Source organism: Pogona vitticeps, chromosome 6 (genome assembly GCF_051106095.1).
Source record: "Pogona vitticeps strain Pit_001003342236 chromosome 6, PviZW2.1, whole genome shotgun sequence".
Taxonomy (NCBI): Eukaryota; Metazoa; Chordata; class Lepidosauria; order Squamata; family Agamidae; genus Pogona; species Pogona vitticeps.
In genome coordinates, this window is record NC_135788.1 from 61991268 (window position 1) to 62007615 (window position 16348).

General features: G+C 48.2%; 1 protein-coding gene across 15 annotated transcripts in view; it reads right to left on the minus strand.

The window, feature by feature from the left end:
* HECW1 (HECT, C2 and WW domain containing E3 ubiquitin protein ligase 1) overlaps positions 1-16348 on the minus strand; it is a 400600-nt gene that overhangs the window by 115392 nt on the left and 268860 nt on the right. The gene's annotated exons all lie outside the window — the stretch shown is intronic.

Sequence of the window (16348 nt, forward strand, 5' to 3'; positions counted from 1 at the left end):
GCCTTTTGTTCTGGGGGGGGCTGCTTGTTCTCTCTCTTATCACATGGGCCAAGAGGGAGGGCCTACTTTTTTTAACTGGGAAGTTTCTGGACCTTGCCTTCATTTCCTTAGGAGGTTTAGGCCTGGATGAAACTCAGGTGCGTTCTCTTTGGATGTCTTGCTGAAGCCTTTTGTTCTGGGGGGGGCTGCTTGTTCTCTCTCTTATCACATGGGCCAAGAGGGAGGGCCTACTTTTTTTAACTGGGAAGTTTCTGGACCTTGCCTTCATTTCCTTAGGAGGTTTAGGCCTGGATGAAACTCAGGTGCGTTCTCTTTGGATGTCTTGCTGAAGCCTTTTGTTCTGGGGGGGGGCTGCTTGTTCTCTCTCTTATCACATGGGCCAAGAGGGAGGGCCTACTTTTTTTAACTGGGAAGTTTCTGGACCTTGCCTTCATTTCCTTAGGAGGTTTAGGCCTGGATGAAACTCAGGTGCGTTCTCTTTGGATGTCTTGCTGAAGCCTTTTGTTCTGGGGGGGGCTGCTTGTTCTCTCTCTTATCACATGGGCCAAGAGGGAGGGCCTACTTTTTTTAACTGGGAAGTTTCTGGACCTTGCCTTCATTTCCTTAGGAGGTTTAGGCCTGGATGAAACTCAGGTGCGTTCTCTTTGGATGTCTTGCTGAAGCCTTTTGTTCTGGGGGGGGCTGCTTGTTCTCTCTCTTATCACATGGGCCAAGAGGGAGGGCCTACTTTTTTTTAACTGGGAAGTTTCTGGACCTTGCCTTCATTTCCTTAGGAGGTTTAGGCCTGGATGAAACTCAGGTGCGTTCTCTTTGGATGTCTTGCTGAAGCCTTTTGTTCTGGGGGGGGGCTGCTTGTTCTCTCTCTTATCACATGGGCCAAGAGGGAGGGCCTACTTTTTTTAACTGGGAAGTTTCTGGACCTTGCCTTCATTTCCTTAGGAGGTTTAGGCCTGGATGAAACTCAGGTGCGTTCTCTTTGGATGTCTTGCTGAAGCCTTTTGTTCTGGGGGGGGCTGCTTGTTCTCTCTCTTATCACATGGGCCAAGAGGGAGGGCCTACTTTTTTTAACTGGGAAGTTTCTGGACCTTGCCTTCATTTCCTTAGGAGGTTTAGGCCTGGATGAAACTCAGGTGCGTTCTCTTTGGATGTCTTGCTGAAGCCTTTTGTTCTGGGGGGGGCTGCTTGTTCTCTCTCTTATCACATGGGCCAAGAGGGAGGGCCTACTTTTTTTAACTGGGAAGTTTCTGGACCTTGCCTTCATTTCCTTAGGAGGTTTAGGCCTGGATGAAACTCAGGTGCGTTCTCTTTGGATGTCTTGCTGAAGCCTTTTGTTCTGGGGGGGGCTGCTTGTTCTCTCTCTTATCACATGGGCCAAGAGGGAGGGCCTACTTTTTTTAACTGGGAAGTTTCTGGACCTTGCCTTCATTTCCTTAGGAGGTTTAGGCCTGGATGAAACTCAGGTGCGTTCTCTTTGGATGTCTTGCTGAAGCCTTTTGTTCTGGGGGGGGCTGCTTGTTCTCTCTCTTATCACATGGGCCAAGAGGGAGGGCCTACTTTTTTTAACTGGGAAGTTTCTGGACCTTGCCTTCATTTCCTTAGGAGGTTTAGGCCTGGATGAAACTCAGGTGCGTTCTCTTTGGATGTCTTGCTGAAGCCTTTTGTTCTGGGGGGGGCTGCTTGTTCTCTCTCTTATCACATGGGCCAAGAGGGAGGGCCTACTTTTTTTAACTGGGAAGTTTCTGGACCTTGCCTTCATTTCCTTAGGAGGTTTAGGCCTGGATGAAACTCAGGTGCGTTCTCTTTGGATGTCTTGCTGAAGCCTTTTGTTCTGGGGGGGGCTGCTTGTTCTCTCTCTTATCACATGGGCCAAGAGGGAGGGCCTACTTTTTTTAACTGGGAAGTTTCTGGACCTTGCCTTCATTTCCTTAGGAGGTTTAGGCCTGGATGAAACTCAGGTGCGTTCTCTTTGGATGTCTTGCTGAAGCCTTTTGTTCTGGGGGGGGCTGCTTGTTCTCTCTCTTATCACATGGGCCAAGAGGGAGGGCCTACTTTTTTTAACTGGGAAGTTTCTGGACCTTGCCTTCATTTCCTTAGGAGGTTTAGGCCTGGATGAAACTCAGGTGCGTTCTCTTTGGATGTCTTGCTGAAGCCTTTTGTTCTGGGGGGGGCTGCTTGTTCTCTCTCTTATCACATGGGCCAAGAGGGAGGGCCTACTTTTTTTAACTGGGAAGTTTCTGGACCTTGCCTTCATTTCCTTAGGAGGTTTAGGCCTGGATGAAACTCAGGTGCGTTCTCTTTGGATGTCTTGCTGAAGCCTTTTGTTCTGGGGGGGGCTGCTTGTTCTCTCTCTTATCACATGGGCCAAGAGGGAGGGCCTACTTTTTTTAACTGGGAAGTTTCTGGACCTTGCCTTCATTTCCTTAGGAGGTTTAGGCCTGGATGAAACTCAGGTGCGTTCTCTTTGGATGTCTTGCTGAAGCCTTTTGTTCTGGGGGGGGCTGCTTGTTCTCTCTCTTATCACATGGGCCAAGAGGGAGGGCCTACTTTTTTTAACTGGGAAGTTTCTGGACCTTGCCTTCATTTCCTTAGGAGGTTTAGGCCTGGATGAAACTCAGGTGCGTTCTCTTTGGATGTCTTGCTGAAGCCTTTTGTTCTGGGGGGGGCTGCTTGTTCTCTCTCTTATCACATGGGCCAAGAGGGAGGGCCTACTTTTTTTAACTGGGAAGTTTCTGGACCTTGCCTTCATTTCCTTAGGAGGTTTAGGCCTGGATGAAACTCAGGTGCGTTCTCTTTGGATGTCTTGCTGAAGCCTTTTGTTCTGGGGGGGGCTGCTTGTTCTCTCTCTTATCACATGGGCCAAGAGGGAGGGCCTACTTTTTTTAACTGGGAAGTTTCTGGACCTTGCCTTCATTTCCTTAGGAGGTTTAGGCCTGGATGAAACTCAGGTGCGTTCTCTTTGGATGTCTTGCTGAAGCCTTTTGTTCTGGGGGGGGCTGCTTGTTCTCTCTCTTATCACATGGGCCAAGAGGGAGGGCCTACTTTTTTTAACTGGGAAGTTTCTGGACCTTGCCTTCATTTCCTTAGGAGGTTTAGGCCTGGATGAAACTCAGGTGCGTTCTCTTTGGATGTCTTGCTGAAGCCTTTTGTTCTGGGGGGGGCTGCTTGTTCTCTCTCTTATCACATGGGCCAAGAGGGAGGGCCTACTTTTTTTAACTGGGAAGTTTCTGGACCTTGCCTTCATTTCCTTAGGAGGTTTAGGCCTGGATGAAACTCAGGTGCGTTCTCTTTGGATGTCTTGCTGAAGCCTTTTGTTCTGGGGGGGGCTGCTTGTTCTCTCTCTTATCACATGGGCCAAGAGGGAGGGCCTACTTTTTTTAACTGGGAAGTTTCTGGACCTTGCCTTCATTTCCTTAGGAGGTTTAGGCCTGGATGAAACTCAGGTACGTTCTCTTTGGATGTCTTGCTGAAGCCTTTTGTTCTGGGGGGGGCTGCTTGTTCTCTCTCTTATCACATGGGCCAAGAGGGAGGGCCTACTTTTTTTAACTGGGAAGTTTCTGGACCTTGCCTTCATTTCCTTAGGAGGTTTAGGCCTGGATGAAACTCAGGTGCGTTCTCTTTGGATGTCTTGCTGAAGCCTTTTGTTCTGGGGGGGGCTGCTTGTTCTCTCTCTTATCACATGGGCCAAGAGGGAGGGCCTACTTTTTTTAACTGGGAAGTTTCTGGACCTTGCCTTCATTTCCTTAGGAGGTTTAGGCCTGGATGAAACTCAGGTGCGTTCTCTTTGGATGTCTTGCTGAAGCCTTTTGTTCTGGGGGGGGCTGCTTGTTCTCTCTCTTATCACATGGGCCAAGAGGGAGGGCCTACTTTTTTTAACTGGGAAGTTTCTGGACCTTGCCTTCATTTCCTTAGGAGGTTTAGGCCTGGATGAAACTCAGGTGCGTTCTCTTTGGATGTCTTGCTGAAGCCTTTTGTTCTGGGGGGGGCTGCTTGTTCTCTCTCTTATCACATGGGCCAAGAGGGAGGGCCTACTTTTTTTAACTGGGAAGTTTCTGGACCTTGCCTTCATTTCCTTAGGAGGTTTAGGCCTGGATGAAACTCAGGTGCGTTCTCTTTGGATGTCTTGCTGAAGCCTTTTGTTCTGGGGGGGGCTGCTTGTTCTCTCTCTTATCACATGGGCCAAGAGGGAGGGCCTACTTTTTTTAACTGGGAAGTTTCTGGACCTTGCCTTCATTTCCTTAGGAGGTTTAGGCCTGGATGAAACTCAGGTGCGTTCTCTTTGGATGTCTTGCTGAAGCCTTTTGTTCTGGGGGGGGCTGCTTGTTCTCTCTCTTATCACATGGGCCAAGAGGGAGGGCCTACTTTTTTTAACTGGGAAGTTTCTGGACCTTGCCTTCATTTCCTTAGGAGGTTTAGGCCTGGATGAAACTCAGGTGCGTTCTCTTTGGATGTCTTGCTGAAGCCTTTTGTTCTGGGGGGGGCTGCTTGTTCTCTCTCTTATCACATGGGCCAAGAGGGAGGGCCTACTTTTTTTAACTGGGAAGTTTCTGGACCTTGCCTTCATTTCCTTAGGAGGTTTAGGCCTGGATGAAACTCAGGTGCGTTCTCTTTGGATGTCTTGCTGAAGCCTTTTGTTCTGGGGGGGGCTGCTTGTTCTCTCTCTTATCACATGGGCCAAGAGGGAGGGCCTACTTTTTTTAACTGGGAAGTTTCTGGACCTTGCCTTCATTTCCTTAGGAGGTTTAGGCCTGGATGAAACTCAGGTGCGTTCTCTTTGGATGTCTTGCTGAAGCCTTTTGTTCTGGGGGGGGCTGCTTGTTCTCTCTCTTATCACATGGGCCAAGAGGGAGGGCCTACTTTTTTTAACTGGGAAGTTTCTGGACCTTGCCTTCATTTCCTTAGGAGGTTTAGGCCTGGATGAAACTCAGGTGCGTTCTCTTTGGATGTCTTGCTGAAGCCTTTTGTTCTGGGGGGGGCTGCTTGTTCTCTCTCTTATCACATGGGCCAAGAGGGAGGGCCTACTTTTTTTAACTGGGAAGTTTCTGGACCTTGCCTTCATTTCCTTAGGAGGTTTAGGCCTGGATGAAACTCAGGTGCGTTCTCTTTGGATGTCTTGCTGAAGCCTTTTGTTCTGGGGGGGGCTGCTTGTTCTCTCTCTTATCACATGGGCCAAGAGGGAGGGCCTACTTTTTTTAACTGGGAAGTTTCTGGACCTTGCCTTCATTTCCTTAGGAGGTTTAGGCCTGGATGAAACTCAGGTGCGTTCTCTTTGGATGTCTTGCTGAAGCCTTTTGTTCTGGGGGGGGCTGCTTGTTCTCTCTCTTATCACATGGGCCAAGAGGGAGGGCCTACTTTTTTTAACTGGGAAGTTTCTGGACCTTGCCTTCATTTCCTTAGGAGGTTTAGGCCTGGATGAAACTCAGGTGCGTTCTCTTTGGATGTCTTGCTGAAGCCTTTTGTTCTGGGGGGGGCTGCTTGTTCTCTCTCTTATCACATGGGCCAAGAGGGAGGGCCTACTTTTTTTAACTGGGAAGTTTCTGGACCTTGCCTTCATTTCCTTAGGAGGTTTAGGCCTGGATGAAACTCAGGTACGTTCTCTTTGGATGTCTTGCTGAAGCCTTTTGTTCTGGGGGGGGCTGCTTGTTCTCTCTCTTATCACATGGGCCAAGAGGGAGGGCCTACTTTTTTTAACTGGGAAGTTTCTGGACCTTGCCTTCATTTCCTTAGGAGGTTTAGGCCTGGATGAAACTCAGGTGCGTTCTCTTTGGATGTCTTGCTGAAGCCTTTTGTTCTGGGGGGGGCTGCTTGTTCTCTCTCTTATCACATGGGCCAAGAGGGAGGGCCTACTTTTTTTAACTGGGAAGTTTCTGGACCTTGCCTTCATTTCCTTAGGAGGTTTAGGCCTGGATGAAACTCAGGTACGTTCTCTTTGGATGTCTTGCTGAAGCCTTTTGTTCTGGGGGGGGGCTGCTTGTTCTCTCTCTTATCACATGGGCCAAGAGGGAGGGCCTACTTTTTTTAACTGGGAAGTTTCTGGACCTTGCCTTCATTTCCTTAGGAGGTTTAGGCCTGGATGAAACTCAGGTGCGTTCTCTTTGGATGTCTTGCTGAAGCCTTTTGTTCTGGGGGGGGCTGCTTGTTCTCTCTCTTATCACATGGGCCAAGAGGGAGGGCCTACTTTTTTTAACTGGGAAGTTTCTGGACCTTGCCTTCATTTCCTTAGGAGGTTTAGGCCTGGATGAAACTCAGGTGCGTTCTCTTTGGATGTCTTGCTGAAGCCTTTTGTTCTGGGGGGGGCTGCTTGTTCTCTCTCTTATCACATGGGCCAAGAGGGAGGGCCTACTTTTTTTAACTGGGAAGTTTCTGGACCTTGCCTTCATTTCCTTAGGAGGTTTAGGCCTGGATGAAACTCAGGTACGTTCTCTTTGGATGTCTTGCTGAAGCCTTTTGTTCTGGGGGGGGCTGCTTGTTCTCTCTCTTATCACATGGGCCAAGAGGGAGGGCCTACTTTTTTTAACTGGGAAGTTTCTGGACCTTGCCTTCATTTCCTTAGGAGGTTTAGGCCTGGATGAAACTCAGGTACGTTCTCTTTGGATGTCTTGCTGAAGCCTTTGTTTCCTGGACCGCGCGCCTAACGGCGCGCGAAATTCTCAAATACTCTCTCTATCTCCAATCCTAATATGGTAAATAGAAATCACCTGAGCAAAGGCAGAGTCTCAGCTGTAAAGGAGGATGAGCAGGAGAGTGTGTCTAATGGCATGTGAAACTCTCTAATCCTACTTTTTACCCAAATTTGGTAAATAGGAAAACCAACTAACATCTCGTACACCTGGGGGGAGTATACTTTTAAAGGTCAGATCATACTTCCATATCATTAGAGATCAGGCCGGGTAGGTGGGGCTCGTCAGCCCTGGAAGGCAGCCCATCTAGGAGAAGGACCACTCCGAATTTAAACCTCCACTGCCTTGTGGCTATATCCACTTATGGAAAGGGCTTCAGGAGATAACCTCGAGGCAAAATCCGGAGCCGGAGTCCCGGAGGCATTTTCTTTCATTCTGCCAACTCCTGCGACGTTGCTGGAACCAGTTGTATTGGCTCTTGCCTTTCCACTGGACCATTTCAGCGATGTGGAGAGGGGGGATTTGCTGCTTGGGTAACAGCCTATCCTCCATACTATTTTACCCAGGCTTCGTGCTCTGGAGAGGACACTCCAGCTTCGCATACAGCGTCGAAACAACACGGGAAGTAGCAGTTACCGGTTATAAGTCTCTGCTCAATTGGCGTAGAGCAGGACGCCAGGGGCTACTTCTGACGGTGGGAGAGGTCATTGCACCTCACTAGGTAGATACCGCCCGCCTTAAGCTGGGCAGCCCCCAGCCAGTAAGGTGCTACCTCGCCACGGTCTGTTAACCTCACGGGGTGCGTGGGGTTTAGGGTGAAACCCGACAAGCAGATCGACAACCGTGCACCATGCAACAATCATAAGAAAACTTCTGCCCTAAAGCTGGGCACCTGGAATGTACGGACAATGACCCCTGGCTTTCCTGACTACGGCTTTCCTAACGACCTGCAAGAAATAGACGATGTGCGCAAGACAGCTGTCATTGACATGGAACTGAGTAGACTGCAGATGGACATTGTTGCCCTGCAAGAGACAAGACTGCCAGACTCGGGATCTGTCAAAGAAAAAAACTTCTCATTCTTCTGGCAGGGAAAACCATCGAATGAGACCAGGGAATATGGTGTTGGCTTTGCAGTCAGAAACACTCTCCTGAGATGCATTGTTCCACCCACTGTGGGGAGTGAAAGAATCCTGTCTCTGCAGCTCCACTCATCAGCAGGACCAGTAACCGTCATTAGTGCATATGCACCAACACTGTCATCCACTCCAGAAGTGAAAGACAAATTCTACGACGATCTGGCAGCTACTATCAAAAAAGTCCCTGAAAGAGAGTCACTGTTCATTCTTGGAGACTTTAATGCTAGAGTTGGTGCTGATCACAATTCTTGGCCCACTTGTCTAGGCCGTTTTGGCATTGGAAAGATGAACGAAAATGGCCAACGCTTACTGGAGTTTTGCTGTTACTATGGTCTCTGTGTCAGCAACACATTCTTTAATACGAAGCTGCAACACAGAGTTTCCTGGAGACATCCAAGATCCAAGCATTGGCATCAGCTCGATTTGATCCTCACTAGACGTTCTAGCCTTCCTAGTGTTACGATCACACGCAGCTACCAGAGTGCTGATTGCGATACTGATCACTCCCTGGTGTGTAGTAGAGTAAAACTGCGAACAAAGAAATTGTATCACATGAAAAAGGAAGGAAGACCACGTATTGACATCAACAAGACTCGCGATCAAAGAAAAGTGAAGGAATTTGCCCAAGCACTCGAGGAAACCCTTCCAGGTCCAGCTAATGTAAATGCACCTGAACGATGGGAACACTTCAAGAACACTGTCTACAACACTGCCTTGTCCACCTTCGGCAAGAAGACCAGAAAGATGGCTGACTGGTTCGAAGCCCATTAGGAGGAGTTAATGCCAGCCATTGAGGATAAGAGAAGAGCTCTAGCAGCATACAAAGCCTGTCCTAGCGAGTACAACCTGCAAGCTCTTCGAGCCGCTCGTAGCCAAGTCCAACAGGCTGCCAGGAGATGCTCCAATGACTACTGGCTTCAGCTTTCCTCTCAGATACAGATAGCAGCGGACACAGGTAACATCAAAGGAATGTATGATGGTATCAAGCAGGCCTTAGGTCCATTACAGAAGAAATCTGCTCCCTTGAAGTCTACTACAGGTGTGATCATCCAGGACCGAGCACAGCAGATGGAACGCTGGGTGCAGCACTACTCCGAGCTATATTCCAGAAAGAATGTAGTAACCGAAGAAGCATTAAATAACATTGAGTGCCTGCCTGTCTTGGAAGAGCTGGACAGCGAACCAACCCTAGCAGAAATAAATGCGGCCTTGGATTCCCTCACCTCTGGCAAGGCACCTGGAAGGGACAACATCCCTGTTGAAGTGCTGAAATGCGGTAAGGAGATCATCATCACCGAACTGTATGAAATCTTTTGTCTCTGCTGGAGGGAAGGTGGAGTACCACAGGACATGAAGGATGCAAACATTGTCACGTTGTACAAGAACAAAGGTGACAGGGGTGACTGCAATAACTACCGTGGTATCTCTCTTCTTAGCGTTGTAGGGAAGCTGCTTGCCCGTGTTGTGCTGAAGAGGGTCCAGGTGCTTGCAGACAGAGTCTATCCGGAATCACAGTGCGGATTTCGAGCAAATAGATCCACCACTGACATGGTATTCTCCCTCCGACAGTTGCAGGAGAAATGCAGGGAACAACAACAGCCACTCTTAGTGGCCTTCATAGACCTTACAAAAGCATTTGACTTGGTTAGCAGGGATGGCCTTTTCAAAATACTTCCCAAGATTGGATGTCCACCTCGTCTCCTTAACATCATCAGGTCCTTCCACGATGGAATGAAAGGCACTGTAGTTTTTGACGGCTCAACATCAGATCCCTTTGACATCCGAAGCAGAGTGAAACAGGGCTGTGTCCTCGCACCAACACTTTTTGGGATCTTTTTTGCTGTCATGCTGAAGCATGCCTTTGGAACTGCAACAGAAGGTGTCTATCTCCGGACTAGATCAGATGGAAAGCTCTTTAATCTCTCTAGATTGAGAGCAAAGACCAAAGTCCAGCTGAAATGCATGAGGGACTTCCTCTTTGCAGACGATGCAGCCATTGTTGCCCATTCTGCTGAAGACCTCCAACAACTCATGAACCGTTTCAGCAAGGCCTGCCAAGACTTTGGACTAACAATCAGCCTGAAGAAAACACAAGTCATGGGCCAGGGTGTGGACTCACCTCCCTCTATTACCATCTCCACACAAGAATTGGAGGTTGTTCATGACTTTGTGTACCTTGGCTCAACCATCTCTGACACCCTCTCTCTAGATGTCGAGCTGGATAAACGCATTGGGAAAGCAGCCACCATGTTCTCTAGACTCACAAAGAGAGTATGGCTCAATAAGAAACTGACAACACATACCAAGATCCAGGTCTATAGAGCCTGTGTCCTGAGCACACTCCTGTACTGCAGCGAGTCCTGGACCCTTTGTGCCCGGCAGGAGAGGAAGCTGAACACCTTCCATATGCGTTGCCTACGACGGATTTTTGGTATCACCTGGCAGGACAGAGTTCCAAATAGAGTAGTCCTAGAACGAGCTGGAATTTTCAGCATGCATACATTACTGAAACAGCGACGTCTACGCTGGCTTGGGCACGTTGTGAGAATGGCTGATGGTCGGATTCCAAAGGATCTCCTATATGGAGAATTAGTGCAGGGAAATCGCCCCAGAGGGAGACCACAGCTGCGATACAAGGATATCTGCAAGCGGGATCTGAAGGCCTTAGGAATAGACCTCAACAGATGGGAAACTCTGACATCTGATCGTTCAGCCTGGAGGCAGGCAGTGCATCACGGCCTCTCCCAATTTGAAGAGACCCTTGTCCAGCAGGCTGAGGCAAAGAGGAAGTCACAAAGGAAGCAAAACCAGGGAGCTGGACAGGGGACAGATTGGATTTGTCTCCAGTGTGGAAGGGATTGTCACTCTCGAATTGGCCTCCTCAGCCACACTAGACGCTGTTCCAAGTCCTCCATACAGAGCACGATACCATAGTCTTTCGAGACTGAAGGATGCCTACTACTACTACTGTACTCCTTTCCCAATTTTGAACCAATCAGTTGTTCCATATCCAGTTCTAACTGTTGCTTTCTGTCCCACGTATAGGTTTCTCAGGAGATAGATAAGGTGGTCAGGCACTCCCATTTCTTTAAGGACTTGCCATAGTTTGCTGTGGTCCACACAGTCGAAGGCTTTTGCATAGTCAATGAAGCAGAAGTAGATGTTTTTTCTGGAACTCTCTGGCTTTCTCCATAAACCAGTGCATGTTAGCAATTTGGTCTCTAGTTCCTCTGCCCTTCAGAATCCAGCTTGTACTTCTGAGAGTTCTCAGTCCACATACTGCTGAAGCCTGCCTTGGAGGATTTTGACCATAACCTTGCTAGCGTGTGAAATGAGTGCAATTGTACAGTCTACATCCCAATCGCAAAGAAGGGCAGTGCATTCTATGGCACTGCCCTTCTTTGGGATTGGGATGTAGACTGATTTTTCCAATCCTCTGGCTACTGCTGAGTTTTCCAAACTTGTTGGCATATTGAGTGTAGCACCTTAACAGCGTCATCTTTTAAGATTCTAAATAGTTCAACTGGAATGCCATCACCTCCACTGGCCTTGTTGTTCGCCATGCTTTCCAAGGCCCACTCGAGTTCACTTTCCAGGATGTCTGGCTCAAGGTCAGCAACTACACTATCTGGGTTGTCCGGGACATCAAGATCTAATTTAAGTTTGTACTGGAGATCGCAGTCAGTTGGGTATCTGGCTGCAGAGCCAAACGTCAGGGGTTTGATTCCCCTCTGGGTGTTCTGGGGAAGAGCAATCTAGTCTTGGGCAATCTATGCAGTCCTGGAGCACCTCTAGAAGAAGGTACAAGTAAATCACTGCTGTTTACAGGAGAAATTTAAGGATTTAAAGATCTAAGGAATTGGACTTATTTAGCCCACAGAAGCACTCTTGGAATTATTAACAGCTGCCCTTCAGAGGAAAGACATGTTCTCTCCTATCTCACATGGGTTTATTTTATGGGAGGATATAATGTAGTTGCATCTTAGGAGAAATATCTTAATAGCAAGGGCAGTTCAGCAATGACACCCATTACATCTCAGGTAGTCTGCTCTCCCCTATAGGATAGCCTCATGCAGAAGCTGGACACTCATCTGTTAGGGATCTTGTAGTTCCAGAATTCTTGCATCAAGCAGGAGGCTGAACTACATGGTCTACTACACGCCTCTCAAATGCTATGATTTTAACTAATGGCAAAATGGCAAGGAATGAATTAATCAAGATTCAATTTAAACCCACAGAAAACAAAAGTCTGCTGAAAATGGGCAACAATATCAAACTGGACTATATCATGCTACAGAAAACATAGGTCTGCCACCATAAATCCTAGCTGCATTTTGAGTCTCACTTTTGTTTTCCAAATCATACAAGATCCCTTATCCAGTACTCTGACATGACAAGATGTTACATGCTTTCAATATGTTGCAGCCTACAGACAGGAGGATGTACAATTTGATGACATAAGAACACATGTCAACCTACGTTGAATGTTACATGCAGTTTATCCCTAAAAAGACTAACTCTATGGCCTAGTTTTAAAAAAGAGCAATTGAACTAGGACACCTACGGTGAACTATACATTCTTCAGATTAGATGTAGACTCATATGGTTGCATGATGCTCCCTATCAAAACAAAAAATAAAACAAACAAACAAAAACCCATAGGACTGATTCTAGTTTAATCTTCTCCCTGACAATCTAGTTTTCTATATGCTGGAATGTGTTTTGTTTGGGAGCATATCATTATGTGTGAGACACAAACACATAGGGTTACCACCTCACGTACAGCTTGGGAGAAGCTGGTCATCTATATACAGTTGTGCCTCGCATAACAATGTAAATTGGTTCCAGAAAAAAAAACGTTATGTGAAAACATCGTTATGGGAAGCACCATTTCCCATAGGAATGCATTGAAAACCGGTTAATCCGTTCCAATTGGAACGGATTATCAGGGTTTTTCCCTCCCCCCCCGCGGCTTGGATCTGACCCATGGCAGCTACCTCAGCCATGGCTGGACTCCCTAGAGTCCGGCCATGGCTGGGGTAGCCGCTGCGGTTACCCTTTAAGCGGCGGAGACAGGCTGGGGGGTGGATCGGGGAGATTGAAGCCTCTCCGCGCCGCCTACCCCGGCCGTTCCCGGACTTCTGGAAGTCCGGGAACGGCCTGGGTAAGCAGCGCTGGGAGGCTTCAAGCTTCCCGATCCACCCCCCAGCCTGTCCCCGCCGCTTAAAGCCTCCTTGCGCCGCCTACCCAGCCCGTTCTCGGACACCTAGGTGTCCGAGAACGGGCTGGGTAGGTGGCGGGGGAGGCTACCGGCATCGGAGAAAAGGCTGGGGGGGGTGAACCGGGGAGCATGAAGCCTCTCCGCGCCGCCTACCCCGGCCGTTCCCGGACTTCTGGAAGTCCGGGAACAGCCTGGGTAAGCAGCACTGGGAGGCTTCAAGCTTCCCGATCCACCCCCCAGCCTGTCCCCGCCGCTTAAAGCCTCCTTGCGCCGCCTACCCAGCCTGTTCTCGGACACCTAGGTGTCCGAGAACGGGCTGGGTAGGTGGCAGGGGAGGCTACCGGCATCGGAGAACAGGCTGGGGGGTGGACCGGGGAGCTTAAAGCCTCTCCGCGCCGCCTACCCAGGTCGTTCCTGGACTTCGCCGCTTTAAGCGGCGGCGACAGGCTGGGGGGTGAATCGGGAAGCTTGAAGCCTCCCAGCGCTGCTTACCCAGGCCGTTCCCGGACTTCCAGAAATCCGGGAACGGCCGGGGTAGGCGGCGCGGAGAGGCTTCAAGCTCCCCGGTTCACCCCCCAGCCTGTTCTCCGATGCCGGTAGCCTCCCCCGCCGCCTACCCAGAAGTCCGGGAACGGCTGGGGTAGGCGGCGCGGAGAGGCTTCAAGCTCCCCGGTCCACCCCCCAGCCTGTTCTCCGATGCCGGTAGCCTCCTTGCGCTGCCTACCCAGGCCATTCTCGGACACCTAGGTGTCCGAGAACAGGCTGGGTAGACGGCACAAGGAGGCTTTAAGCGGCGGGGACAGGCTGGGGGGGTGTCCACAAGGCTTCCAGGCAAAGGCCTGGAAGCCTTCGACACCCCGGTACCCTTCCCCCGCCGCCGCTGAGAGCCTTCCGCTATGCGATTTTTTCGTTAAACGGGGCAGTCGTTAAGCGAGGCACCACTGTACTAGTACAGTGGTGCCTCGCTTAACGAGTGCACCGTATAGCGATGTTTCCGTATAGCGATCCCTTTTTCGGGATCGCTATACGGAAACATACCCGATCTTCGCAAAGGGGAAAACCCGCATTGCGAAGATCGGGTATTGCGGCGGCCATTTTGGAGCCGCCGAACAGCTGATCGGCGGTTCCAAAATGGCCGCCGGAAGCCCGGAAATGGCTGCCGGCAGCCGTTTTCGCGCCCTGCCCTCGCTTAGCGAAGGCGCGAAAATGGTTGCCGGCACCTGGAATCCTCGCTGAATGGGTAAGTAACAAAGGTATTGGAACGCATTAAACGAAGTTTAATGCGTTCCAATACATTTCCCCTACCCGTTTAGCGATGATTCCGTATAGCGAGGGTTAATCCGGAACGGATTAACCTCGCTATACGGGGCACCACTGTATTATCTTCCACTTCCTCGTATAAGTTCAAAGTGATGTAGTTTGTCTCTCTCTCTCCCTTGTCTTTACAACAACTTCAAGAGACTAGCTCCAGTGACTTTAGTAAGCTTTGTGGCTGAATTGGAATTGGAACCTAGGGTTTTCCTCCTCTCTTCTACTATAACCCCTTTATCACACCGGCTAATATGACTGGGGCAATACTTTATGTACCTCTTTTTATATTATAATCTCTTTTGCACAACAGACATTATTTTAAGAGTGCAGCCCTTAGGAAATTACTAAAACTCCTTCTGGCTGTCATCTGACAACTAACTGAGCCCTCCTTTTTTCCTACACATTATATGGAGAAACTCCCATCCTGTTGTTATTTCGGAAGGAAGAAATTTCGAACCTAACTACTTTCTGACCACTGGCAGATAACTACCCAGTTTTTTTAAAAAAACAACAAGATAACCCTCAACTGGCTTGCATGCTCTTAAAGGTGTATAATTAGAAGACAGGCATTCCAGACATGGTTGCTTCAATGGAAAACAGTATTATTATATTATATTAAATTAAGGAAGAGAGAGAGAGAGAGAAACTACTTCTCCACAAGGTTATGGTAAAAAAATAGCTTTGCTGCAGTACAACACTAAGTCAAACTTTCTATAAAAATACAAACATTTATATTTATGTATTGCTCCTCTTTGCTTAATGTGCCCTGAAATCAGCAGCAGATCTGACTCAATAACACCCTGAAGTTCTCCAGCTTTATACAAGATAGCAAAGCCTGTATAACTGCAGGAGGATGAAGAATATCAACAATATCTGGTAATTCCGGATTTTAATAAAATCTTAAACATATTCAGGAGTTTGTGAATCTTCATCTATATTCAGTTGCAAATTTGAAAGTGAATGATAAAAGAAACATAGGCTGATGCTAGGAATTTTGTTGAGTCTTCATTCCCCTATACCATCTAATAAAATACACCTTGCATCGTTATTCCTTCAGCGTAAGATTTTGCTCCTGCCACCTGATTCAAACATCTATAAGACAGCTTTGCAACCAATTAAAATATGTAAACATGTAGCGGGCACACTGAAGCCTCTAACAACTCAGGCCTCCAGTATGTGCTCACTCCTCTTCTCAAGTAGCTGCCACCAGGTACTGCTGATCCAATACCAAATATTCACTGACACTTATATTTACTTTAAAACTTAAACTTGTTTATTTGATTACATAAAAGAAATAAGTAAATCACAAGCAGATAATCAATTTCTTTCAATCACTGAACATCCTAATACACAGACCCTGCTCTCACTGACTCATTAACACACTGCCTTCTCGCTCAGATCTCTACACTCTCTCTCCTCTCTCTTCTCACGCAATCTCCTCAATCTCCCTTGCATACATCACACACACCCATTTATATCCCAGCTCCTCCCTCTTTAGCACCACCTTCCGTTCACTCATTGGCTCTTTTTACATTACTCAGCTGTGACGGACAGGTGAGGGCAGGGCTGAACGCTACAAACACAAAATAGAACAAAACAAAAAGCACGCAACCCCATGAGTTCCCAAAATCAAATTTAACTTAGACAAACATATTCACTGCACATTAAATCGCTAATTATCTTCACTCAATTTCATGTAGATGATAAATTGCATGGGAGATAGAGTGGAAACTTGCAGCACCATGCAAACCAAGTTCTATGATCTGCTTTCCATGAACTAAAATGGTATATATGGAGATTTTCACAATTTAGAAAAACTACCATAGATGAAGCCATCCTCTGAAAATCTATTGCATGAAAGAATATTTTCATATGCATATACTCAATTCAGAGATAGGGTTTTTTTTTTTTCAGAGTGAATTATAGTACAATAAACACTGTCTATTCCAGCAATGGTGAGCCTATGGCACGTGTGCCACAGCTACCACGTGGAGCCCTTTCTGCTGGCACGCGAGCCATAAGTCGCCAGATCGCTCCTCCCCCCCCAAGCAAGCCAAACC